This window comes from Balaenoptera musculus, chromosome 18, assembly GCF_009873245.2.
Source record: "Balaenoptera musculus isolate JJ_BM4_2016_0621 chromosome 18, mBalMus1.pri.v3, whole genome shotgun sequence".
NCBI lineage: Eukaryota > Metazoa > Chordata > Mammalia > Artiodactyla > Balaenopteridae > Balaenoptera > Balaenoptera musculus.
The window spans coordinates 23548477-23572787 of record NC_045802.1 but is presented as its reverse complement, the minus strand read 5'-3'; the positions used below and the strand labels follow the sequence as shown (position 1 = coordinate 23572787).

General features: G+C 38.0%; 1 protein-coding gene across 9 annotated transcripts in view; it reads right to left on the bottom strand.

Moving 5' to 3' along the window:
• The window catches only part of ENOX1 (ecto-NOX disulfide-thiol exchanger 1), a 618533-nt gene that overhangs the window by 292421 nt on the left and 301801 nt on the right, over positions 1 to 24311 (bottom strand). For all 9 annotated transcript variants that reach the window (XM_036831995.1, XM_036831988.1, XM_036831989.1 and 6 more), the window contains one exon: positions 14517 to 14660. The gene's annotated coding sequence lies outside the window, so the exon portion shown is untranslated. The remainder of the gene's footprint in view (positions 1 to 14516; positions 14661 to 24311) is intronic.

Sequence of the window (24311 nt, the reverse complement as noted above, 5' to 3'; positions counted from 1 at the left end):
TCTATCCTGTTCCATTGATCCATATTTCTGTTTTTGTGCCAGTACCATACCGTATTGATTACTGTAGCTTTGTAGTATAGTCTGAACTCTGGGAGCCTGATTCCTCCAGCTCCATTTTTCTTTCTCAAGATTGCTTTGGCTATTCGGGGTCTTTTGTGTTTCCATACAAATTGTGAAATTTTTGGTTCTAGTTCTGTGAAAAATGCCATTGGTAGTTCGATAGGGATTGCATTGAATCTGTAGATTGCTTTGGGTAGCAGAGTAATTTTCACAATGTTGATTCTTCCAATCCAAGAACATGGTATAGCTCTCCATCTGTTGGTATCATCTTTAATTTCTTTCATCAGTGTCTTATAGTTTTCTGCATAGAGGTCTTCTGTCTCCTTAGGTAGGTTTATTCCTAGGTATTTTATTCATTTTGTTGCAGTGGTAAATGGGAGCGTTTCCTTAATTTCTCCTTCAGATTTTTCATCATTAGTGTATAGGAATGCAAGAGATTTCTGTGCATTAATTTTGTATCCTGCTACTTTACCAAATTCATTGATTAGCTCTAGTAGTTTTCTGGTAGCATCTTTAGGATTCTCTATGTATAGTATCATGTCATCTGCAAACGGTGACAGCTTTACTTCTTCTTTTCCAATTTGAATTCCTTTCATTTCTTCTCCTTCTCTTACTGCTGTGGCTAAAACTGCCAAAACTATGTTGAACAATAGTGGTGAGAGAGGGCAACCTTGCCTTGTTCCTGATCTTAGAGGAAATGCTTTCAGCTTTTCACCATTGAGAACGATGTTTGTCATATATGGCCTTTATTATGTTAAGTTCCCTCTTTGCCTACTTGCTGGAGGGTTTTTATCATAAATGGGTGTTGAATTTTGTTGAAAGCTATTTCTGCATCTATTGAGATGATCATAAGGTTTTTCTCCTTCAGTTTCTTGATATGGCTTATGCTACTGATTGATTTGCGCATACTGAGGAATCCTTGCATTCCTGGGATAAACCCCACTTGATCATGGTGTATGATCCTTTTAATGTGTTGTTGGATTCTGTTTGTTAGTATTTTGTAGAGGATTTTTGCATCTATGTTCATCAGTGATATTGGCCTGTAGTTTTCTTTCTTTGTGACATCTTTGTCTGGTTTTGGTATCGGGGTGATGGTGGCCTCGTAGAATGAGGTTGGGAGTGTTCCTCCCTCTGCTATATTTTGGAAGAGTTTGAGAAGGATAGGTGTTAGCTTTTCTCTAAATGTTTGGTAGAATTCGCCTGTGAAGCCATCTGGTCCTGGGCTTTTGTTTGTTGGAAGATTTTTAATCACAGTCTCAATTTCAGTGCCTGTGATTGGTCTGTTTATATTTTCTATTTCTTCCTGGTTCACTCTCGGAAGGTTGTGCTTTTCTATGAATTTGTCCATTTCTTCCAGGTTGTCCATTTTATTGGCATATAGTTGCTTGTAGTAATCTTTCATGATCCTTTGTATTTCTGCAGTGTCAGTTGTCACCTCTCCTTTTTCATTTCTAATTCTATTTATTTGAGTCTTCTCCCTTTTTTTCCTGATGAGTCTGGCTAACGGTTTATCAATTTTGTTTATCTTCTCAAAGAACCAGCTTTTAGTTTTATTGATCTTTGCTATTGTTTCCTTCATTTCTTTTTCATTTATTTCTTATCTGATCTTTATGATTTCTTTCCTTCTGCTAACTTTGGGGTTTTTTTGTTCTTCTTTCTCTAATTGCTTTAGGTGTTAGGTTAGGTTATTTATTTGAGATGTTTCTTGTTTCTTGAGGTAGGATTGTATTGCTATAAACTTCCCTCTTAGAACTGCTTTTGCTGTATCCCATAGGTTTTTGGTCATCATGTTTCCACTGTCATTTATTTCTAGGTATTTTTTAATTTCCTCTTTGATTTCTTCAGTGACCTCTTGGTTATTTAGTAGTGTATTGTTTAGCCTCCATGTGTTTGTATTTTTTACAGATTTTTTCCTGTAATTGATATCTAGTCTCATAGCGTTGTGGTAGGAAAAGATGCTTGATACAATTTCAATTTTCTTACATTTGCCAAGGCTTGATTTGTGAACTAAGATATGATCTATCCTAGAGAATGTTCCTTGAGTACTTGAGAAAAAAGTGTAATCTGCTGTTTTTGGATGGAATGTCCTATAAATATCAATTAAGTCCATCTTGTTTAAAGTATCATTTAAAGCTTGTGTTTCCTTATTTATTTTCATTTTGGAAGATCTGTCCATTGGTGAAAGTGGGGTGTTAAAGTCCCCTACTATAATTGTGTTACTATCAATTTCCCCTTTTATGGCTGTTAGCATTTGCCTTATGTATTGAGGTGCTCCTATGTTGGCTGCATAAATATTTACAATTGTTATATCTTCTTCTTGGATTGATCCCTTGATCATTATGTAGTGGCCTTCCTTGTCTCTTGTAATAGTCTTTATTTTAAAGTCTATTATGTCTGATATTAGCATTGCTACTCCAGCTTTCTTTTAATTTCCATTTGCATGGAATATCTTTTTCCATCCCCTCACTTTCAGTCTGCATGTGTCCCTAGGTCTGATGTGAGTCTCTTGTAGACAGCATATATACGGGTCTTGTTTTTGTATCCATTCAGCCAGTCTATGTCTTGGTTGGAGCATTTATCCATTTACATTTAAGGTAATTATCGATATGTATGTTCCTATTACAATTTTCTTAACTGTTTTGGGTTTGTTATTTTAGGTCTTTTCCTTCTCTTGTGTTTCCTGCCTAGAGAAGTTCCTTTAGCATTTGTTGTAAAGCTGGTTGGGTGGTACTGAATTCTCTTAGCTTTTGCTTATCTGTAAAGGTTTTAATTTCTCCATTGAATCTGAATGAGACTGTTGCTGGGTAGAGTAATCTTGGTTGTAGGTTTTTCCCTTTAATCACTTTAAATATATCCTGCTAGTCCCTTCTGGCTTGCAGATTTCCTGCTGGAAGATCAGCTGTTAACCTTATGGGGATTCCCTTGTATGTTATTTGTTATTTTTCCCTTGCTCCTTTTAATATTTTTTCTTTGTATTTAATTTTTGATAGTTTGATTAATATGTGTTTTGGCGTGTTTCTCCTTTGATTTATCCTGTATGGGACTCTCTGTGTTTCCTGGACTTGATTGACTATTTCCTTTCCCATAGTAGGGAAGTTTTCAACTATAATTTTTTCAAATATTTTCTCAGTCCCTTTCTTCTTCTCTTCTTCTTCTGGGACCCCTATAATTCGAATGTTGGTGTGTTTAATGTTGTCCCAGAGGTCTCTGAGACTGTCCTGAATTCTTTTCATTCTTTTTTCTTCATTCTGCTCTGCAGTAGTTATTTCCACTATTTTATCTTCCAGGTCATCTATCCGTTCTTCTGCCTCAGTTATTCTGCTATTGATTCCTTCTAGAGAATTTTTAATTTCATTTATTGTGTTGTTCATCATTGTTTGTTTGCTATTTAGTTCTTCTAGGTCCTTGTTAAACGTTTCTTGTATTTTCTCCTTTCTATTTCTAAGATTTTGGATCATCTTTACTATCATTATTCTGAATTCCTTTTCAGGTAGACTGCCTATTTCCTCTTCATTTGTTTGGTCTGATGGGTTTTACCTTGCTCCTTCATCTGCTGTGTGTTTCTCTGTCTTCTCATCTTGCTTAACTTACTGTGTTTGGGGTCTCCTTTTCACAGGCTGCAGGTTCATAGTTCCCATTGTTTTTGGCGTCTGCCCCCAGTGGCTAAGGTTGGTTCAGTGGGTTGTGTAGACTTCCTGGTGGAGGGGACTGGTGCCTGTGTTCTGGTGGGCAGGACTGCATCTGGTGGTGTGTTTTGGGGTGCCTGTAACCTTATTATGGTTTTAGGCAGCCTCTCTGCTAATGGGTGTGGTTGTGTTCCTGTCTTGCTAGTTGTTTGGCATAGGGTATCCAGCACTGTAGCTTGCTGGTCTTTGAGTGGAGCTGGGTCTTAGCGTTGAGATGGAGATCTCTGGGAGAGCTTTCGCCATTTGATATTATGTGGAGCTGGGAGGTCTCTCGTGGACCAATGTTCTGAACTCGGCTCTCACACCTCAGAGGCACAGGCCTGACATGTGGTTGGAGCACCCAGACCCTGTCAGCCACATGGCCAGGGACGTGGGGAGTTTCTTGCCTTTTGGGAAGTCTGAGGTCTTCTGCCAGCGTTCAGTAGGTGTTCTGTAGGAGCTGTTCCACATGTAGATGTATTTCTGATGTATTTGTGGGGAGGAAGGTGATCTCCACATCTTACTCCTCCGCCATCTTGAAGGTCTCCCTCCTCTAGCCCTCTTATCAACAAATATTCCAAATGAGAACCCAGAGCCATCCGCAGAGCTATCATTATGATAGATACTGATAAAAATCATACCTTTACCATTAGAAAATAGTACTAATAATCTCTTACTGGGGATATCAGTACTACCAGAACAACTTCTACTTAAAAACATATGTGAGCTAAGATTGAAAAACACTTTCCTGCTGATTTCAGACATATGGGAAGGCCTAAATAGTACTGTGAAACTTGGCAGAGCAGCTAGAGGTAATGTGTGCAAGAATATCTGGCTGAAATCCTATTTTCTGATGACTTATACTCAGTTACAAACTAAACTTGGCGCAAATCTTAGCTTAGTAGAACTCCATCAAATACAACCAAAATAAAGATTAAGGGTGGGGAAAAACCCTATAAACTTGACTTTCAGAAAAGACCAGAGCATTGCTTGCAAGGGAAACAAAAGGAAATTCTCAATACTTACTAATCTTTTTATTTAGAAAATTACATTTTACAAGTGCTAAGATCAATTACAGTCTAATAATTTCCAGTACTTTGAAAAGAATAAATAATTAAAAGGAGCAAGAATTGAACCCAGGAAAGGCTCTGTCAGTTCTAGAAATAATTGCTTTTACTCTTCAATTTTTCAAAGTTTCACTTTTTTAGTGGTGTCAACTGGCTCAGTCCACTGTCATGTACAAAAATATAATGGACTAAAAAACTTTAATTTCTTAGAATAACAAAACAGAATTTGAGAATAGTCTAAACACTGAGACATACAGCTCTTAAAATTTTAAGGGAGTAGACACTTGTTTTAGAGCCCTAAATAATCTGGTAAACTTAAATAGAGACTTTAATTTTAATAACTTTTGGGAATTGGTGCTCTCATCTAACTCTGATCTTTCATTTGTTTTTAAATGTTTAGTTTTCAATCACAGGAGATCTAAATGTTGAGGTTAAGTGTTTTAGTAGATGAAAGATGATTACTAGTAACACTAAAATACCTCTAAATCAAATGACCATGTAACCTCTACAAATATTTATTACTGTAACTTCTACAAATATTTATTTCTTTGTTTATTTATTCAACCATTCACCAAATATTTATTTAGCACATGCTAGGCAAAACACAACAACAGTAAAATCTACTAGAAAGTACAAATATATATCTGTTTGAGGATTTTTGATAGCTACCATTTTTTGAGGCACCACAATCTAAAAAAACACTTGAGATAGATCTTGAAATATACCAAACTTCAAAAAAATAATATACATTTTTCTAATGTTATTATGAAAGTAAGAGACAAAAGGAAGTATCTGATTGGTTAAATGGAAGAGAAAGGCCTCCAAAACTGGCTGACCTCTGAGGTGATGGAGAATAAGAAACTGTGCAAATGTCCTTTAAAAAGTATCTCTCAGGAATACCAATCGAGTCTCAGAGGCTAAAGATTAGAAGTAATCCCTTCTTCCTTCTTTCATTCTCTTTGTTTGTCTTTGCTCTATTCCTTTGGTCTTTTCTCATTGCTTACACATAAATATACTTGATTTAGATGGAATTAATAAAGCCACATTAGAAACTGCTCATAGAAAATTCAGTGGAAAAGGGACAGAGGCACATCTAATGGTAATAACAAAACAAAATAGAAAACTTTGTTGACAAGAAGGAAATAAAAGGTTTTCTAGTAGAGTTAAAGAATAACTGTTTCCTAAGTGCCTATTCAATGGCAGGGAGGGTGCTGCACTACCAAACGTTAAACCCATATCTACATGTCTACGTGTCTACTGTGAATGATGAGATGGGTGTAGGAAGGTGGTTGTCCAGAAAAAAAAAAAAAAAAAACTGGTGAATGTTCCATTATGAGAAGGTAGATACATAAAACAATTAACTACTACGAATAAGTCTAATGTCCATATGTTAACAGATAATGCTAAAAAAAAAAAAACCCCAAAAAAACTGTTGAGGAAAAACAAATTGAAAGGTATAAATCAGTATGATCTCATCTATGTAAACTTAAAAATAATATCCCATATATATAGACATATAAGTTATAGTATCTATGGCGATGGGTAAATAGAAAGAATGGTAATTTTTTTTCACTTTAAAAAATAGATATCCAAAGCAACTTTAGAAGTATTAACATTTTAAAATATGGCAGTGGAGATGGTGGCCAAGGTGGTGAGTAGGAAGACCCTGAGCTCACCTCCTCCCATAGCAAACTAAAATTACAACTGTTTACAGAGCAACTATCAATGAGAATGATCTGAAGTCTAGCAGAAAAGATCTTCTACAACTGAAGATAAAGGAGGAGCCACAACAAGATCAGTAGGAGGGGCGGTGATGCCATATAGTCAAGACCCACATCTCTAGGTAGGTGGCCCACAAATAGGAATATAATCACAATTGCATAGATTTCCCCCAAGAAGCAAGGAGTCTGAGCCCCACACTGGGCTCTGAAGCCTGGGGGTCTTGCACCAGGAAGATGAGCCCACAGTATGTCTGGCTTTGAAGGCCAGCAGAGCTTGCATTCAGGAAAACCAGAAGGCTACAGAAAACAGAGACTCTGCTCTTAAAGGGCACATGCAAAGTTGCACATATGCAGAAACCCAGTGCAGAAGCAATAATTTGGAAGGAGTCTGAGTCAGACGCACTTGCTGATCTTGGAGAGCCTCCCAGAGAGGCAAGAGGCAACTGGGACTTACCCTGGTGACAGAGACACTGGTGGCAGCCATTTTTAGGAGCTTATTCTACCATGAGAACACTAGTGCTGGCAGGCACCATTTTGGAGTCCTCCCTCTAGTTTATTAGTGCCTGGACCTGGCCCCACTTGCCAACTTTTCAGCATTAGTCCTGGGATGTCCCAGGCCAAGCAGCCAGCCTTGCAGGGACACAGGCCCACCCACAGTCAGGCTAACACAGGGTCCAGGACCTACTGGGTCATGCAGGCAGCTAACTAGGACACAGGCCCCCTACCGCCCACCAATGGCCAGCAGCCTCTGTACTAGGCAGGGCCTGGCAACCAACCAGGCTGGAGACCAGTCACATCAGCACACAGTAATCAGCCCCACCACAACAGAAGGGTCCACGCAGCCTACATAGGGGGAGGAATACCTAGATCATATAGCTAGGGTGAACAGAAGGGAGTGTGCAGCTCGGACCCATCGATGTCTCCTACATAAGGGCAAATTTCCTAGATTGGGAAATGTAACTGACCTACCTAATATATAGAAATAAAAGCAAATAATCAGGCAAAATAAGACAACAGAGGAACATTTTCAAAATGAAGGAACAAGGTAAAATCTAAGAAGGGCTAAGTGAAGTGGAGATAAGCAATCTACCCAATAAAGAATTCAAGATGCTTGATGAACTTGGGAGAAGAATGGATGAACATAGTGAAAAGTTTAAGAAAGACTTAGAAAATATAAAGAAGAGACGAACAGAGCTGAAGAATACAATGACTGCAATAAAAAAGAAGCAATCAACAGTAGATTACATGATACAGAGGAAAGGGTCAGCAAACTGGAAGACAGAGTAGTGGAGATCACTCAAGTTGAACAGAAAAAGAGAAAAGGATTTAAAAAAAAAATGAGGATATGTTAAGAGACCTCTGGGACAACATCAAATGTACTAACATTCTCATTATAGGGGTCCCAAAAAGAGAAGAGAGAAAGAAAGGAGTAGAGAACTTATTTGGAGACATAATATCTGAAAATTTTCCTAACCTGGGAAAGGAAACAGATATCCAAGTCTAGGAAGCTCAGAGAATACCAAACAAGATAAACCCAAAGAGGTCCACACCAAGATATATTAGAATTAAAACGGCAAAAATTACAGATAAAGAGAGACTATTAAAAGCAACAAGATAAAAGCAACTAGTTACATACGAGGGAACTCACAAAGGCTATCAGCTGACATTTCAGCAGAAATTCTTCAAGTCAGAAGAGAGTGGCACAATATTTTCAAAGTGATGAAGGGAAAAACCCACAACTAATAATACTTCACTGAGCAAGGCTACAATTCAGATTTGATGGAGAGATAAAGAGTTTTACAGACAAGTAAAAGCTAAAGGAGTCCAGGACCACTAAACCAGCTTTACAAGAGATGTTAAAGGAATTTCTCTAAGCAAAAAAGAGAAGAGTACAACTAGAAATATGAAAACTATAAAAGGAAAAATCTCATTGGTAAAAGCAAACATACAATAAAGCTGGAGGAATCAGGCTCCCTGATTTCAAGCTATACTACAAAGATACAGTCATCAAAACAGTATGGTACTGGCACAAAAACATACACATAGATAAATGGAACAGAATAGAGAGCCTAGGAATGAACGTACACTTATATGGGCAATTAATCAATGACAAAGGGGGCAACAACAATACACAATGGGGATAAGACAGCCTCTTCAATAAATGGTGTTGGGAAAACTGGACGCCTATATGCAAAAGAATCAAACTGGACTACCTTCTCACACCACATACAAAAATAAACTCAAAATTTATTAAAAACTTAAATGACCTGACACCATAAAACTCCTAGAAGAAAACACAGGCAGTATACTCTTTGACACTGGTCTTGGCAATAACTTTCTGGAAATGTCTCCTTAGGCAAGGGAAACAAAAGCAAAAGTTAAAAAATGGGACTGCATCAAGCTAAAAAGCTTCTGCACAGTGAAGGAAATTACCAACAAAACAAAAACGCTAGCTATTGAATGGGAGAAGATATTTGCAAGTGATATATCTGGTAAGGGGTTAATATCCCAAATATATAAAACTCATACAACTCAACATCAAAAAATGAAACAAATGACTGAAAGATAGGCAGAGGACGTGAACAGACATGTTTTTCAAAGAAGACATATAGATGGCAATGGACACATGAAAAAATGCTCAACATTTCTAGTCATCAGGGAAATGCAAATTAAAATCACGAGATATCACCTCACACCTGTGAGAATGGTTATTATCAAAAAGACAACAAATAATAAGTGTTGGTGAGGATGTGGAGAATAAGGAACCCTAGTCAACTGTTGGTGAGAATGTAAATTGGTACAGCCACTATGGAAAATAGTATGGAGTTTCCTCAAGAAATTAAAAATAGAACTACCATACTATCCAGCAATTCCACCTCTGAGCATTATTCTGACAAAAACAAAAACAGTGATTTGAAAAGATATATGTACCCCTATGTTCAATGCAGCACTATTTACAACAGGCAAGATATGGAAGCAACCTAAGTGTCCATCAATAGATAAATGGATAAACATGTGGTATACAACTCAGTCACAAAAAAGAATGAAATCTTGCCATTTGTGACAACATGGATGGACCTAGAGGGTATTATGCTAAGTGAAATAAGTCAGACAGAGAAAGACAAATGCTGTATGGTTTCACGTATATGTGGAATCTAAAAACCAACACAAATGAACGAACATAAAAGAACAGACTCATACATACAGAATGTAACAAAGAGGTGGTTACCAGAGAGGAGGGGGATTGGGGGATGAGTGCAATAGTTGAGGGAGATTAAGAGGTACAAAATTCCAGTTACAAAAACAAAAATGAGTCACAGGGATGAAATGTAAAGCATGGGGGATACAGATAGCTACACTGTGATATCTTTGTATGGTGACAGATGATAACCAGACATATCATAGTGATCATTTTGTAAGGTACAGAAATACTGAATCACTATATTGTGTACCTGGAACTAACTTAGTGATGTAGGTCAATTACACCTCAATTTTTAAAAATGTGTAAACACATTGGGAGGAAATGCATAAAAATGCTAATAATGAAGGTTCTCTCAGGGGGGTGTTATGGGTGATTTCTAATTTTTCCTTTATGTTTTTATGTATTTCTATTTGTCTGCAATGAACATGCATGTTTTGCTTGTAAAATTAGAAAGAAAACAATAAATGTCATCAAAAATGAAAATCTTAAAATAAAATATGGCAGTAGGTACATACATCTATTATTTTCTGTAGGCTTAAACTACTTCATAATAAAATTTAATATATTTTTAAATTTTGTTGTTTAAAAGAAGAATGCTGTAGAAATTTAGGCAATTAGAAGGAGCTAGTCCAGTAAGTCCAATTTTCTTACTTTTGAGCCCAGAATATACAAGGCTGATTATTTTCCATCTTTAGCAAGAGGAACAATGGAGAGTTAATGTAGAAGAAGAAACTGTCCTTGATATGATGAATCACTGGCACTTTTGGCAAATGGATGGTCATTTCTAGAAGGAAGTGAATTACCTGAACATAATTATATTGAATCCTCTAGTTTTAAAAGAGTGTTTCAACTCATACACTATCCGTGTAGGTTACTCTTTTTCTTCCTTACAGGGTGTGAATGTGAAGCTTTAGGGGCACAGTCAATGGATGTTACATTTTCATTGCTGCTAAAAATGTGTAAATAGAGTCTGGATTTTGAAGTAACAATTTACACACATAAAGTACTGACTAGCTGTGCAAGACCACAGTTGACTTTTTATTTTTAAACTCCTCACAAAACTTCCTCTTGATTCAAAATTGCCATCAGACATTTTCTAATGTAATTAGAAAGGAAGCCACAAACATCTTAACTTCGGATCATATGTAATTTTTAGAATTAATAGCAAGATCCGGAGAGTTTTGTTTGTTTTTAAATCCGAGTGGTAAATAAGTCTGAAACATTTCACTAGTGAGGCAAGACTCACTTGAGATATATTGTTAAACATGAGGGGTGAAAATACATCACAGACACAAGTGGTATTACACAGCCCACATTTTTCTGAAAACGTAGTCTCTGTAACTCTGAATGTACTGAAACTCTGAAAACGTAATCCTCTGCATGAGGATTAGATATATACTCACAATAAGAGAGCATATTGGCCTATAATTTTCAACATTACATGCTTGTATTTTTTATTGTATGCTATTTTTCAACTGCTAGAGGAACATGGTCTCATAAATCTAATATTTATTCTTCCTTGTTTATAGAACTAGTAGAGCACTTCAGAAAATGAGAAACTCTGAGAAGTCACATATAACTTGGTGTCCTGTGCACCAAAGAAGAGAGGACAGGAAAGTCACCATGTTTGAAAAATCGGGCTCAGGAACTCAGTTATAAAGCTTTAAATAATTAAACAACACAAGGTAAGGGAGGCCTTTGATGTTATTTCTATCTCCATAAACGTGGTCTATTTATAGATGATAAATCTTATCATGTACGATTCTTCATTTTACTAGAGAGCAAAGAAAAAGAGTCCTTTAGTTCAGTTCCCACGTGCAACTCTGTACTTGCTGTGTGTATTTCGTGCAAGCTAAGGCGGAGAGTAAGTGTAATCCACTGTAACAACCAAGATACCCCTACTTATAACTGTGTCTTTAAATCATGAATTCTTCTCATTTTCTTATTAAGTAACCTCTGTACTAAGGAATTCAATGATTCCTTATGTCAAGTCCAAAGAAAATAGCAGTGAATGAGAATTTGTTTTTCTATGGAAAGGTTGTGCCTGTATTACGGTAAATGTCTCAAGAGATCACACCCCTTAACAAAGCTTTTGTGGGAGAAATTTCCTGAAGCTCATTGTTTCTATGTACTTTCCTTTTAATGGATAGCCTTACTTGAGATTTGGGAAGAATCCAGAGAAATAAAAGGCATCAAGTCATTTCCTCATTCTCTGCAGACATGAAGAATGGAGGGCAGGAATGGGGGGAGCTGCCAAAAGATAAGTGAGGGACAAGGCAGAAATGTGGATGGAGGGTGGGTGAGGGATATCGGGGCTGATGGGAGAGAGAGTTTCAGCTGCAGTGAAGGGCCCTTTGAGCTACCCGCAAACTGATCCCTGAACTACCGAGGAAGCCTGTGACGGAGCAGAGAGCTGACACTGGGGTGCATGATACAACGCAAGTGAAAAAATACTCCTTTGCTACTGACCTCTTCTAGTCTTCCCTTGGATTTCAGATGCTCTACCCCTTCCTCTCTCAGTGACTGAGCTGATGATACCTTTGCAACACCAGCCCCACTATTTCCTCTGGGGTCCAAGCCCTGTCTTTGCTGTAAGTCCCCAGAGCTGTCCACTCTCTTCTGTTTTCCTGCACTGAGTTCTGATGTTATCTTCCCCATATCCATGTTCCCCTATCAGACAACAGTGATCTCCCCTAAACACCAAACCAGAAATTCTGGTTCTCCAGAAGAGTATCCATATATGCACGTTGGTGTGTTTCTAGACAGCTGAAAAGCCAGTGTAGACCCAGAATTGAAGAATGATGAGGGGAAGAGAATGGCACCCAGAGTTAAAAACTGGGGTCCAGGCCCGGCCCCACCATTTGCTCAACTCTGCCCATTTCAGCATGCTCAACTCTCACCGGCGACTCTCTGGTCTGGGCAATCCGGGTCCTCCTCTGCAGGGACAGGCAAAGGAGGTTTGAATTTGGTTATCACGTCAACTGGGGACAGGGTGGCGGGGTGCTGCTGGTCTTTAGTTCCTTGAAGGTAGGGCTACTAACCTTTCTATTGATAAAATCCATGGGCTGATCTTGCATCACAAAGAAGTGTCCCCCTGAAAATGTCAATAGTGGCCCCACTGAGAAACAACAATAGATGATTTTTCATGTTCCTGCAACCTGTCTGTATTCTCAAACCTAAGTGGAATGTAGAGAACTTAAGAGACTCAGAACAAAACTGTGGGGATAAACAAATTTGTGGACTGTATAATTTCATAGGAAAAGGTTCAAAAAAATGGATTTCTCTCTCCTGAAGAGAAAAAGGATGACTTGAGACTTAAGTCTATGATGACCAGTACATTCTGTCTCCATAACAGAAGAAATAAAGTGCCATGCGAGGAGGTCAGGAAACACTTAGGCTTTCTAGACAATGAGGTTTCTAAGAAAGGAGAATCTATATTAGGATTCAAAAGGAAAGTGGATACCTAGGTATGCAGGTCTGAAAACAAATAGTTTCTCATTGGTTTCAGACAGTTCAAGTGGGATCTTATTTGCAGACTCGGGAAGAACATTTAGGTAACTTCTCAAGTCCTTTCCAGCACCTCTTTTTCCGTCAGACACTTGTTACATCTCTGCACACCATAACATCCTACCAAGCTGACAGACTGGAGAGTTAAAGATGGAGACACAACCTCCCATCTGTCCTCTCCCCCAGTAGGTACCACATGCCTCACCCTTCAAAGTGAATCAATCATGGGGCCCAACAATGAAGGGTGCAGTGGGAAAACTGGAATCTAGCCCAGCACTGCAGTGAAATCTACTTTGATTTCTCAGTAGAAATAAGAGAAAGTTAAAAAAAAAAAAACCCACAGTAGAGGGCCATTACGGGAGAAAACATTTGTCACCGTGGACAGAATAAAAGTCCAACCAAATGAAATAAACGTCTGTGGAAAAAGACATGTCCTTCTAGGGAAAGTACTCTGTTCCTTCTCCCTTGCTCTTCACTTAGTTTTTGTCTGCTCAGTGAGCCAAGCTTTATCTGCTCTCTTGCTCATTTTTCCATCTATGAAAGATGGGTGGATTAATTTCAGCCTTTAGGTAGGTCTTTGTCAGAAAGTACTTTCAGAATAAAAGTGGTTTACTTGGTACCATCTCAGAAGCAGAACACGCACTTCCAAGATAAAATGCTTGCTTTGCTAGCAAGCTCTGTCCTTAAGTGAGTAACAATACTGTTAGTGATTTTTCGAGCTGTTAACGCACACACATTAAACAACCACCACGGTCACCCTGTTCTATCATAATAAATCATAGGGTGAGGACCCCTTCGTAGAGCTAAATGAAAACATTCTGGCTACTGAGATTTTATAATTTGAAAAATGTCATGATGATAACACTAGTTGATATTGACAAATGCAGTTTTGATTTTCAATGTTTCAAAATATAATTTATCAGCGAGGTCTTAGCTAATTGAAAGTACTTAACAAAATCTGATCTATGTAGACACTCAATATAAATGTACTGGATCTATTCAGTTAGAATTTATGAACACAGAAATAAAACTTGTTTTAAGCCAACGTGGGGGATATTTTATTTCTAATATCCTTGTAACATCCCACAGAGTATATAATAATAAGTATGAGAAGCACCATATCAAATTTCTTCTCATTTATATCCATCTCCCAATGAAATCAAAGGATTACAATCTGTGCGCAACCTACTTCCACAGTTCTTATTGCAATAGGGTATGACTATTATCCATTTAAAAAATACCCCTCAAAATTAATAATAACTTCAGTGAGACAAATGGAAAAATTAACACAAACCTTAAGACCTCCAGCAGATCAGAAGACAAATGTGTTCTTTGGGAACTTGACTGAAACAAGGTATTCACACAACTCTTTTAAATGGAAGCTGTTCACAAAGGAAGGCTCATGGAAGACACTGTAGCTCTGACATGCCAGATGCTTCTGGAAGGAGAAAAAAAGCACACCATTAGAATGTGCCCAAAGTACAGTGACTGCCAGTACCAGCCACTGTGGTCAGAAAGTGCTGTAGTAGCACCTACCGCTATTATTATGGTAACCGTATTAACTGCTATTACTTTTGTACCCCCAGATCTTCTTACTCATAAATGACAGGGTGGATGGTAACCTTTCAGCATTGTGTTTAGAAACTTCTAAAGGCCAGCAGTATTTTATAACTAAGCCAACTCTGCCCCTTATTTAACTAGACAAGGGTTGAAGGACGGTGCTCAGGTATGAGCATGAAGGCGGGAACACTACTTCTCACTGAGAACCCACCAGCTGCGAGGCACTGGGCACAGGCTCCTTAATCTGAACGATGTCCCTGCAATTAGAGGGCACTGGCCCCATTTTCCAGATAAGAAAGCTAAGGCACAGATTCCTGAAGTCAGGTTTACAACCCAGGCATCAAAGCCTAAAAGGCCTCAGGGCTGACTCTTCCCCTCATTTCACTCTGTGGCCTGTGTGATTTAGAAAAATATTTCACTTGGTGCAGCCACTATGGAGAACAGTAAGGAGCTTCCTTCAAGAACTACAAATAGAGTTACCATATGATCCAGCAATCCCACTCCTGGGCATGTATCCAGAAAATAAGAAAACTCTAATTCAAAAAGATACATGCACCCCCTATGTTCACAGCAGCACTACTTACAATAGCCAGGATATGGAAGCAACCTAAGTGTCCCTGGACAGATAAATGGATAAAAAGATGTGGCACATATATACTATGGAATATTACTCAGCCATAAAAAAGAATGAAATAATGCCATTTGCAGCAACATGGATGGACCTAGAAAGTATCATACAAAGTGAAGTCAGTCAGACAGAGAAAGACAACTATCATATGATATCACTTATATGTGGAATCTAAAAAAAATGATACAAAAGAACTTATTTACAAAACAGAAATAGACTCACAGACATAGGAAACAAACCTATGGTTACCAAAAGGGGAAGGGGGGAGGGATAAATTAGGAGTATGGGATCAACAGATACACACTACTATACATAAAATAGATAAACAGGGCTCCCCTGGTGGCGCAGTGGTTGAGAATCTGCCTGCTGGTGCAGGGGACGTGGGTTCGAGCCCTGGTCTGGGAGGATTCCACATGCCACGGAGCGACTGGGCCCGTGAGCCACAGTTGCCGAGGCTGCGCGTCTGGAGCCTGTGCTCCGCAACAAGAGAGGCCGCGATAGTGAGAGGCTCGCGCACCGCGATGAAGAGTGGCCCCCACTTGCCACAACTAGAGAAAGTCCTCGCACAGAAACGAAGACCCAACACAGCCATAAATAAATAAATAAACAAAGAACTGATTGAAGGACTTTATATAAAAAAAAAAAAGATAAACAACAAGGACCTACGCTATAGCACAGGGAACTATATTCAATATCTTGTAATAACCTATAATGGAAAAGAATCTGAAGAAGTATATATACAACTGAATCACTTTGCTCAACACCAGAAACTAACACATCACTGTAAATCAACTACACTTCAATAAAAAAAGAAAAATATTTCATAAACAGAAATATTATTGACAAGAGAACAGGTAATGCTGCAATATACTAAAGTAACTCACATACTACTAAATTGATCAAGAAAATTCCTCTCCTCATTTGCTTTAGTTTTATATCAGACATTGTCTTATTGAGTCAGGCCCCACAGAAATACAGACAGCCAACTTTAAGCAGTGCACTTCCTCTCCCACCTTCCTCCTTATGCAAAGAGAGCTCTTTGGAAACCCAGTGGTGCCCATGGGTTGCGGGGCAGGTTTGTGTGCTGTGTGACATCAAGGAGATAGCATTGCAAACGGCCCATCTTCCTCTGATGCCTCCATGTGACCCACAGTGCCTTCATCGTCCCAGAGAAAGAGAACATCACCTTTCCCTAAGGGGAATTGCATCCCTGATGCAACCAGGAATAGAGCCTGCCTCTTCTGTGGATGTCTCTGAGGCATAGGACTGCATCTCCTCGCAGCTATATCCATCTTAACAGCTAAGGGATGGCTGACAAGTCTCGGCAGGGCTCCATCTAGATTTCCGTTCTTATTTTTAGTCAAAAATCTACATGTTTTGGGTTGTTCCATTGCCAACAGTTTACTCTCCACCAGCTGTCCCAGCACCCACTCTTACAGTATGTTTCAGGGTCACTGCCCACCAATCAATCACTTCAAAATTCCCCTCAAAGTGCCAGCTTTTAATGCCATAGCCTTCTGTATGAGCCTTGGAACTTCTAGGTCATAACCACACTGTACTTGGGAAGCTCCTCGGAAAGGCTAGAGAAGGATAAAGCAGGAAGGTCACGTGTAACTTTTTAAAATTTTTATTTTAATTTAGGCAACTAAAGCTTAAGGCATGAATAAAGAAACAAGGAAGAACAATTGATAGAATTTTCAGAGCTCTGCAGAACTGGAGCCTAGGATTATTACATGGGGGAAAAAAAAAAGAGAACAGAGCCAAACAGAGCCAGTTTATCTTTACATAAAAGAAGGAAGAAGAGCTTGACAAAGAACAGGGAATGAAAATATCTGGACCATGGAATCTAACCTAAATGACGGGAATATAAAATGAAGAGAAACTCTTCTTAAAATCTCACATACTAGCTTTCTGATTTCCTCACATCCCTTAAAAACAAAGTTTCAGGTGGTATGCCTAAATGTGTAGACCCTGTTTCCCATAAAACCTCGACGGCAATTTCCAAACATTCACTCAACCACTATTTACTGCACACTTCTTTTATGCATACTTCTTTTATTTGTTAAATTTTTATTGAAATATAGTTGATTTACAATGTTGTGTTAGTTTCAGATGTATAGCAACATGATTCAATTATACATATATGTATATAAATATAATATTCTTTTTTACATTCTCTTCCATTATAGGTTATTACAAGATATTGAGCATAGTTCCCTGTGCTATACAGTGGGTCCTTGTTAGTTATCTATTTTATATATAGTAGTGTATGTATTTTAAACCTAAGCACCTAATTTATCCCTCTCCCCCTTTCCTCTTTGGTAATCATAAATTTGTTTTCTATGTCTGTGAGTCTATTTCTGTTTTAAAAATAAGTTCATTTGTATCTTTTTTGTAGATTCCACATATAGGTGATATCATATGATATTTGTCTTTCTCTAAGCCAGACAGAGAAAGACAAATATCACAGTGCATACTTCTGAGTCAGTCAATATGTCAGATAATTCCAGGAATACTGAAAAAAGCAAGATAGCCTTTCCCTCAAGCATGTTACTGCTTTGGAAGCGGATGCAACTTGGACATCAAAAATTATGAGAAGGTGGTACTAATATGTGTTTGAGAGAATGGGGTCTGGACCAGACTGTGTGGGGTTGTTCTTGCTTCATCACTTACAAGCTGTATGATCTTGGGCAAGGTATTTAAAAACTCTTTAACCTTGGCTTCCTCATCTGCAAAATGCAGAAATGATATACTTCCCACATAGGCTGCTGTGAGCATTAAGTAAGATAACCTATACACACTGCTTGGCACAATAAGGGGTGCATGGTAAGAACTCATCAATTGTTAGGAAGGAGGAGTAGTGCTGTTATATAACAGAGCATGATGATGTCAGTGAGGGAAAACGTGCTCTGAAACTTTGAAAGGGCTGGCGATCCTCTTTCTCAGGGATGAGGAGAATCAAGAAGTCTTCAGTAAGGAAGGTAGCATTCAAGATCAACCATAACTAAACACGCACAAATAATTATGCTTTCACAGAAATCCTCTAATGATAATTGAAAAGCTAGAAAATGAGCTACATTAGAAAAAAAATAGGTCCATGAAATTAGACATTATTTTCCAGGATTTGGTGTGAAAGTAGATATCTACCATAACGACATAGCCAGGGAACGATACAAAGAAGAAAATCTATGTATTGCTACCAAGAAAGATACAATATCCCACTGGGTCCTGTTCTATTCAACTGTAATCCAAAATGACACCAGGGCTTTTTAATGGAATTGGCAAGCTCTGGGCACACCATTTTTAAACTTAGCCTCAAATTTAAGTCACAGGGCTTGTGACTCAAATCTCCAATGTGACCTTTACAGGGTATTGTTCAAGGAAACATGCCTGTCACTGCGCAGAGAAACTATATGCCGTTTTATCCCGGAAAGTATGATGAAAAGATGCACTATATTGTTATAAGCACAGAGCCACAAAAGGATTCTGGCTTTGATTCTCTAGAAGCAATGAAAACAAAGACTCTATTTGATTTTGTATCATTCATGTAGAAATGCTGTCTTATCGCATTAATGAGCATTCCTATTTCCCCCATATTCTGGACTTTATTTAATTCAAAAGAAGCTTGGCAGGAATCTCATCATTTATGGATTTAAAATATAATGCCTCTGACTAAATCCCTTTTTCAAGGGCTTACTGAGCCACGCTACTTGTCTTTGTCAGACCCATAGGATATTGTACTGAACAGTAGAGCTAAAAGCACAGAGTGACTTGAATTCTCTAACCCCTTCTCTGCTTCCCAGCCCTGGGAGGTCTGCTTAAAGAGAAGGACCTTGCAAAAGACATGGTGTCATCATTCCTTTCTCACCCTTCTTTATCCCTTCCACTGAATTAGGAAATCCTATCAACTCCTCTTCCCATTCATCCATCTCATGACATCACATTTCATGCACTACCATATGCTTTTTGCTGGTGTTCCTTCTTGTAGCTCATCCTACAAACAGTCAAAAGATCTGGCATCTTCTTTGACTGGTCTATGGTGGTGAGAAGTAAATATCAGAATAAAAAACATGAAAGAATGAATGCATAAATGAAATATTTTTTAAAATGTAACTCAAATTATACTCATCCACTACTCAAGAACTTACCACGGCTCCCTACTTTCTTAAGGATCAGATCTACATCCTCATTAGGAATACCTGTTCCCACCATCCTCTCTAACCTTAAAACAGACTATTTATGACCCAAACCCTTGGGTCAATTAGAAATAGTTTGCTCATTATATTATAGTGAATCTCAACTAGGGATACATCGTAATTACCCAGGTCAACTAAATTGGAATCATCAGAGGAAAATCCTCACTATATGCATTTTTAAAATGCTCCACAGGTGATTCAGATGTACATCACTTGTTAGGAACTGCTGCTGTGTCTCCTCCTCCTCTAGGTGTATGAACCCACCTAGTACAGCACATGGAAGCCTCACCTTTTTTTAAAATAAATTTATTTATTTATTTATTTTTGGCTGCATTGGGTCTTTGTTGTCGCGCATGGGCTTCTCACTGCGGTGGCTTCTCTTGTTGCGGAGCACCGGCTCTAGGCACACGGGCTTCAGTAGTTGTGGCTCACGGGCTCTAGAGCGCAGGCTCAGCAGTTGTGGCACGCGGGCTTAGTTGCTCTGGGGCATGTGGGGGAAGCCTCACCTTTTCAGTGAATCTTCCTAGGCCATAACAATATTCCATCCCTTCTCTAGTTTCTCATCATAGAATTAAAACATTTCAAACTAGAAAGGATCTTCCATTGATTCTCTTGATTGACTCTGTACTAGTATTCACACCCTTGTGTAATCCCCTCTCCTTCCCCACCTTGAGTGTGGGCTAGACCTAGTGTCTTCTGATGAACAGAGTATGGCAGAAGGGATGGGAAGTGACCTCTCTCTTGCCCTGACTCTAATGATGCCAGCTGCCATGTTGTGAAGTGCTCTATGGAGAGGGCCATTTGGCAAGGGACTGAGGCCCTCAGTCCACCCACCTGTCGGGAACTGAACCCTGCCAACAGTCACTGAGGGAACTTGGAAATGGACCCTGCTCCAGTTGAGCAGGGTGAACTGCAGATCCAGCCCCAGGTGTAATAACTGTGAGTTTGGCCAACACCTTGATTGAAGCCTTGTGAGAGACCATGAGCTGGAAGGACCCCTCTAAGCCATGGCCAGATTCCTGACTGTGATGGTTAATATTACGTGTCAATTTGGCTAGGCCACGGTACCCAGATATTTGGTCAGACACCAGTCAGATGTTGCTGTGAAAGGATTTTTTAGATGAAATTCAGATTTAAATCAGTAGACACTGAGTAAAGCACATTATCCTGTGTAATACTGGTGGGTCTCATCCAGTCAGATGAGGGCCTTAAAAGAAAACAAGCTGAGATCTCCCAAGAAAGAGGTATTATGCCTGCACACTGCCTTTGGACTTGAGCCGAAACATAACTCTTTCTTGGCTCTCCAGCCTGCCCTGCAGATTTTGGACTTGCCAGCCTCCATAATCACGTGAGCTAATTCTTTGAAATAAAGTTCTCTATAAAATAGATGGGTAAAGATATACACCTGTATATCTCTCTATATTTGTGTATATATATATTTGCGTGTATAGATATATACACTACACACACACACACACACACACACACACACACACCCAAACACCCTATTCTGTTTCTCTGGGGAATCTGCTAAGTTTCAGGGTAATTTGTTAAGCAGCAATACCTAGCTACTATGAGACTCCTCCCCCTCCAAAGCACTATTACTTTTTAAATTCCTCTCTAATTAGGGCCTTCAAGCTCTGTCAAGGTAGGCACCATGTTCACCATGCTTGCAACCAAACCTACAGCTCCCAGTATTGTGCCTGGTATATGGCAGATGCCCAAAACATATTTGTTAAATAAACTAGTCAGTGATAAAGCTTTAGCAGCAGTGTCTTCCTATAACCAAAAAATAAATAAAAACAAAAAAACAAATACTAAACAAAACAGAAAACAATGGAACAATTCCCCAACTAAGATTCTTACTGTCTACAAGCATAGGTACCTTCACAAGAGGTACAAATCAGTGTGAAATTTTTAAGGTGACACATATATCCCTTTACTAGTGAGCAAAAAAGTAGAGATGAGGAGAACTGAGACACATTTGGAGACTGGAGTGGAGATTTTATGGAGCTGGAGAATAAGACTAGAGTGTGAATTCCAGAATAACACATTTGAAATTTTGTTGACTGGCTTAGAGCTATTGGAAGTGTTTTTGTTTCAGGTGGATTTTGACTAGGAGTGTGCTTTTGAAAATAAATGTGGCATCAGTGTTCAGAATAAGAAAAAAAAGGAGAGGACTATTGCTAACAGAGTGAATTAGAGAGATAGGCGCGAAAATATAAAGGAAGGCCCAGATGGAAGAAAAAGCAGAGAATAGAGGAAATTCCGTGAATTAGATGGAATTCATGATAAAAGAGAAGAAACAGTCAAAGATTATAAGAATATTTTAAGCCTGGGTTTGGTGAAAATTGTAAGAACACTGACAGAATGTGGAAATTCAAGGGGGGAAACTGCTGTGTGTCTCCATGCCCAGGAGAGTAGAAAGCAATAATCAAAGCTGCTTTAAGATTTAGAAAAGTCACATTCCTTCCTATGATTATAAATATTGAAAACTCAAGGTCTGATAAATCCCCAAAGATCAGTATGGAATATCAAAGACTATGTCCTCAATTTTTTTCAAATGGGATGTAATTTACATACAGTATAATACACAGATTTTTAAGTGTACATTTCAGTGAGCTCTGTCAAATGTAACCAACACAATAGTTAAGATAAAGAGCACTTTCATCACTCCAGAAAGTTCCTTTCCAGTCAAGCCCTTCCAAAAGGGGAGTTCTGGTTTCTATCACCATTGATGTCTTTGCCTATACTTGAACTTCATATATATAGAATCATACATTCTAAGTTATTTTTTGTCTGGCTTCCTTTGCACAACACAGTGATTATGTAATATTAATTCTGTATCCTGCAACTATCATTCTTTTTATATATCACTGCATTCTATTCCTAATTTGTGGGTTAAATATTTTTGTGTCCATGGTCATGACAGATATCAGTGTGTATTTTTTTAATAGTGTCCTTATCAGAACTTGGTATTAAAGTAGTACAGATCTCAGAAAATGACTTAGGAAGTGTACTACTCTATTTTCTCTATTTACCTAAGATTATTATTTCTTCCTCAAATATTTGAAGGAATTCACTAGTAATACCATCTGGATCTGGAGGGTTTTTTCTTTTTTTTTGATTGTTGCTGTGGGAATGTTCAAGTCAATCAATTAATTCAACAAATACAGAGCTAGTCCTATTTTCTACTTCTTCTTGTAACAGTTTTAGTTGATCTTTGTCTTACTAAACAAGAAATTTTGTCAACTTCATCTAAGATGATTTTGTCTCTTACTACTTCTCACACCCTAAAATAACAGTTCCTGCACTTATTTTTTTCCTTTCCACTTCACTTGACTAAACTAGATCCATCTCTCTAGGTTTCCTTTCTTGATATATTCAAATTAATGTTATTTTTTTCCTATTCTGTGAGCTTCTCCAGTCCTTACTAATTTAATCTTGTACTGCCTTGTATTTTCCATTATACCTCTGAAAATAGATTATAGAATTCTTGAAGGCAGAAATTATACCTTAAACTTCATTGTTCCCCATAGCAACTAGCACACTCATTTAACATTAAATAAATATTTATGAGATTACTGCTTTTTCCACTCTGTGGGTTAGTTTAAACATCTACTGTGGATGAGTTTGGAGCACCTTATATAGTGCCAGGAAGCATGGAGTGTTAAAAAATAATGATAGTAACAAGAAACTAATATTGGGCATGTCAAAAGGCATAGAAGCCAACCTGAAAGAACTTCCAACGGCCAAAACTGGAAAAATTTGAGAAACAAAACAAATAATTATAGTACCAGACCATATAACCCAAAGAAAAAAAGAATAGTATGAGTTCAGAATCCTATAAATAAATGATTGAATAAATAAATAAATAAATGGGAGAGAAGAGACTAGTCTTTTACAGACTAAGTAGAAAATGTAGAGGGTATGTACGCTTCAGCAGTACATGGGATTAAAGTGAGAAAGATGAAGACGTGGATCCCAGGAAGATTAATGCAACACAAGATGCCTAGACAACAGTTGCTCCAGTTTGGGACAGCAGGAAGTATCTAGGAAAAGGGAGTATTGCAAAGAAGCTGAAAGTACTTAAGGATGCCATAAAGACAGATTATGGAAAGAAAAATAAAAACAATGAGAATCTCTAGGAAAAACAAATAGCTACAAAAAATAAGGCAATGTAATCACAGTATACTACTTCAGTCAGCAGTGAGTAATAATGCTTACATACTCATAATAATTTTTTGTTGAGGTTTTTAACCTTTAGAGTCAATCTACTGACAAAAAGTTAAAGTCTTAATATGATTAAAAAGAGAATATAAATGATGTCAACCTTAGTAGTGTAAAATTAAAAGCACAAGTGAGCAAAACTAGAAAATATTAAAGGGAGAAGTTACGGAAAGAGTAATAATCTCATCTCATAAGGTAAGAAATCATTAGATACTGCCTGTAGTTAATAAGATAGAAATATAGGAATAAATATATTTAAAAATATGTAGGTAACAAAAGAAGAACTAAAAATGGTAGTATATTGAGAGTGGGACAGTAGTAGTACAAATAATCTAGATCCTTATTTATCATAATAGTAAGTCAATATATTAATATCTAAATTTGACAAATCAACAAATGGTGATTATACACGTACACAAACACACACATGATACAGCCAATATCACAAATATATTTAGAGCTACAGCAGCAAAAG